The following is a 4423-nucleotide window of genomic DNA, read 5'->3' on the forward strand; positions in this document are numbered from 1 at the left end:
TAACCACCACAGGACAACCAGAGTTTGATTCCCAGCACACACACACACACACACACAAACACACACACACGCACACGCACACGCACACACACACACACGCACACGCACACGCACACACACACACACACACACACACACACACACACACATCCCTCAGCCTGCCAGGACCGAATTCTGAATGCAGAGCCAGGAGTGTAACTCCTGAGCACCATCAGATGTGACCCAGAAACCAAAAACCAAAAAAAAGTGACCTGGTCTTTTACAATATGAAGGAAATTATGTCATTAGTGATCAGATTAAATGAGCAGAAAATGGTTCTGTAATCTTGGTGGACAATATAGAGCACTGTGTGTTTGCTGTAAGGGCAGACCAACAAAACAATCTTCCTACTTTTGAATGAACTGTCTTTACTAGAGGCTGTTCTTTCAGTTGTCAGGGAGAAAGTGATAATTGGAGTGAGACAGTAGGGACATGGCATATTCGGGAATCTGGTTGGGGCTCTTAAAAGACATGGCTTGTGTTGTGACCACTGAAAGATGAACGCAGATCTTTGGTAATATGCTGGCTGTGAAAAAAAAATGTGCAAAGAAGAGCATCTTTTACAAAAGCCCAAAGATTATTCTCTGTATTTACAAACCATACAGTATTTGTAAGTTTTATTAAATAAATACCCTTCATATATTAAAAAATAAATAAGTTCTTGAGGAACTTCAAGAAAATTCAGAGTGATTTTATTTATCCTCATATTGGATAAGTATTACATGAGAAATGTCCCAGTTTATTCTTTACAGAGTATCAAACAATTGTAAAAATGCTTGATTTTCTGAATGCTTTGATGTGTATCCCCATACTGTGCACACATACAAACATAAGCAAAAATTCATGTGGAATATAACTTTCTCCTTTGTGTACATTAAGATTTAAAAGACAGTCATTTATAAACATGGTGAAACTTCCACAATAATGAACAGGCCCATGGATATTTATTATGGCATAAAAGATCATCTGTGATAGAATTTTTTCAAAAGCAGAAGTTACAAAAGATTGACATAAGGAGGTTATATCTAAAGCAGTTCAGGAGAATATGTATATTAAATGACAACTACATCAAAAATCACATATGTACCCTTTAGCACAGTCTTAAGAATCTGCCTCAGTGACAGCATACTAGCCATCTTCAAGCTGAAGTTTAGAATTTAAAGAGAATAATCACATCAATCCCCAACTCTATGTCCAGTGCTACAAATATTATACTACTGGGACATCATGTACAGTAAATGGAATAAGCTCATTTAAGAGACTATTGATCCAGAATATTCCTATTTATATCATTTATTCCGCTCCAATCTCAATTAAATATTACATTTATTTTGTTACAAACATATCCTCACATTAAAAATATGTTGATCAAGAATATGTATTGATTCTTCTCTTTTAGCATGAAGATGGGCTTTGGAAAGTTGTAACTTTGGGGGTGGGGGCTCACTGAAAGTAAACAGATTTTCTTTCTCAGAGCAAGATTTTAGAAAGCAGGTTAATAGATCACTCTCAGCCTCATGCACTTTTTATTTATAATTGACAATAATCCTAGGTTCATGGCAAGCCAGAGAAAGCAAACTAGTTTGATGAATTTCTGTCAGGGGAGAGATTCTAATTTTTACAGTTCAGCTTGGAAAGAGAGTCAAGTTTATTAAATATTCTGCTAGGTAACAAACTACAATATTCATCTGTCTTTTTTAATCCCTCTGTGCCTTTTTGAGTGAAACTATAAAAAATGTGTATCATTTGACAGTTTTTTATGGTCTTTTAACATAAGTGAGCCAGGCTTTAAGCAAAATATGTCACCATATAAGTGTTGGGATTTCACAGAACCTTGGCATACATGAGGGCTGAAGTTATGTCTTCCAAACTTCTGCTTCTGTTGAATAGAAGGGGGAAATTAAAAGCAATTGCAGTCTAAGTTAGTTTCATAATACCATGTGCAATGCACCTCATCAGCACATTATGTTCTAAGCAAGAAAAGTCAATGGAATTGCCTAGAAAATAGGAATAGTTTTAGGTAAGGATGCAAAGCCCAATTCATGTGCTCTGGACAAAAGACTCCCATAAAACAAAGGTGTTTATTAAAAATGATTTTAGGAGATTGTGTTCTAATTGGTTTAGTTCTTCTCTAGACTCTTTATAGACTGAAATAAATGATAAGTCTAGTAAACTAATGAAGTCTCTGAGCTTTTAAATTTTAGACATTTAAGGTAAGAGGGATACATTGGGACTTTTCAGTCTAATTTCTCATTTTACATTGAACTATTGATTTCTGGAAATATTTCGTCTTCTTACAATGTCATTGCTTCTAAGAAAAGAAATTATAAGGGTGGGATTCCTTATGTCTAATCTTGATATAAAAATTCTTGATATTGCTTTGAATCCTTGTATCTCAAAGAAATTTTTTATCAGTCTCCAGATCAGGTAAGTATACATTCTTTCAGAAAGTACCCTCGAGATCTTAATACTAATACTTTCCTTCCTAAGTCAAAGTGGCAGTATACCATACAAGTTGGCTTAAGTACAAATTCTGCATTCAGAACTAGTCACGTGAATTAAGATAAATCACTAGAATTATGGATTATCAGTTATTTTATGTCTGTATATAAAATAAAAAATGTATTCAGTTCCAAAATTTGACACTTGGAAACAGGTGACCTGAGACTAGCAATTTTACCAATTTTGATCACTTTATATATATATATATATATATATATATATATATATATATACTTTATATATACTCATTCATTTATTTATTTGTTTTTTCAGCCACATCCAAGAGTACACAGGGGTTACTCATGGCTCTGCACTTAGGGATTAGACCTAGCATATGTGGAATCATATGGGATGCTGGGAATTGAACCTGAGTCAGTCAGCTGGGAGCAACTGCCCTACATGCTGTTCTATAGATCTGAACTCAACTAGTGCATAATTTTCTAAAACTAATTTATAAATTTATTTGCACGGAAGCATTGGGTTTTCATTGTCTATAAGACATGGCATGATATGCAGTAGAAGAAAACCATTGGTAGTTATTAAAACAGGTGTATAATTTTGACTTAAAGATTTAGTCTTGACTTTCTGTTAAATGCTCTAATTCAATTGAAGGAAAGGAAATTTTATGTTTACAGTATACAAATGATTTTAAAATTACTATCTCCCACTTTCAAGTCTACTATAGTGCTAAGCTATCTCCAATACTCTGGCTAAAGATAATTGAAGAATAGCTTTCCCCTTTAAGAGGAATGAGTTGACAGATATGATCATCCTTGGTTAACAACTGCTAGAAAATCATAAATCTTTGTGTCCAATTTTCCATTAAAAATAAATCAATAGCAAGCAGGCTGAAATCTCTAAGCAAAGTTATGTAATGTGAATATAGTCTTGGTATATTACTTTTTATTTTCTCAAGCAGTCATTTCCTCTTTAGGCAATCTAAAATCTTCAAAACTAATTTATCTTAAGTGTTTATTGGTACCTCTTTTCCAATTAAGGATATTTTGCTTCTGAGTTTAATTTTTCAATCAAAATTTACCTGGATAAATGTTTGTAGAATAAAATATATATCTTTCCAATAAATATATATATATATATATATATATATATATATATATATATATATATATATATATATCTTCCAATAAAGCTTTCTATGAGCCACTTATTCCTGCTTAGCTGTCAGGCACTTCATAGTCCAGAGTGACAATACTTTCATGTGGTTTAGAGATAACATAATATACACTCCCTTAATTCCTTCAATGGAAAGATTAGCCTGAATATATGGATAAAAATGAAAGTTGATTAAAGTTTAAAGCTGCAAAGAAGTCACAGCAACCAAGGGTACTCAAAGTATTCATCACTGTGGGCATTAAATCACATGGAATTTTACCTTCCTTTCCATTCATTTAATTCTATGCTTCAAGAAATAAGTCATAAAGGAAAATCTTAAAATTTAAGCCTCAAAATTTCCTGCTCCAATTTTCAAGGATTTTTATTTGATTCAGCCTTGTACATATTCATTCAACAATTGTAAAATGTCTTTTAACATGCAGAGACTGTGGAAACAAATATGAATCCTGGGCTTCAGGAGAAAAAGTGTTTCAGCCTAGGTAAACATTTTTTTGTGGTGCAAAAAAAACAAGACATTAAAAGGCATGGAGGTGATTAGTGTTTGAACTTAGTGGCATAAAACTCTAAACTCCATGTGGGTGGAAAAAGCTGAGATTCAAGCTAAAACAGGAACTGTGATTTTCTACAATCCTGCACAAGAACATCATGTTTTTCGTTTCAGAATTTGATAAACAAATTTAGTCCTGCTTAAATAGACACTGGTGATTGTGTCTTACAGAAATTCTATTACAGAGATGTTTGAAAATAT

The 4423-nt window shown here is 33.1% G+C and overlaps 1 non-coding gene across 1 annotated transcript; it reads left to right on the top strand.

Annotated features, from left to right (window-relative positions):
• The first annotated feature begins 261 nt into the window (after window positions 1-261).
• On the top strand, window positions 262-567 carry LOC126012709 (small nucleolar RNA U85). The gene has a single exon (XR_007497125.1). It is a non-coding gene; the product is annotated as a small nucleolar RNA U85 (small nucleolar RNA).
• Window positions 568-4423: the final 3856 nt, after the last annotated feature.

Source organism: Suncus etruscus, chromosome 6 (genome assembly GCF_024139225.1).
Source record: "Suncus etruscus isolate mSunEtr1 chromosome 6, mSunEtr1.pri.cur, whole genome shotgun sequence".
NCBI lineage: Eukaryota > Metazoa > Chordata > Mammalia > Eulipotyphla > Soricidae > Suncus > Suncus etruscus.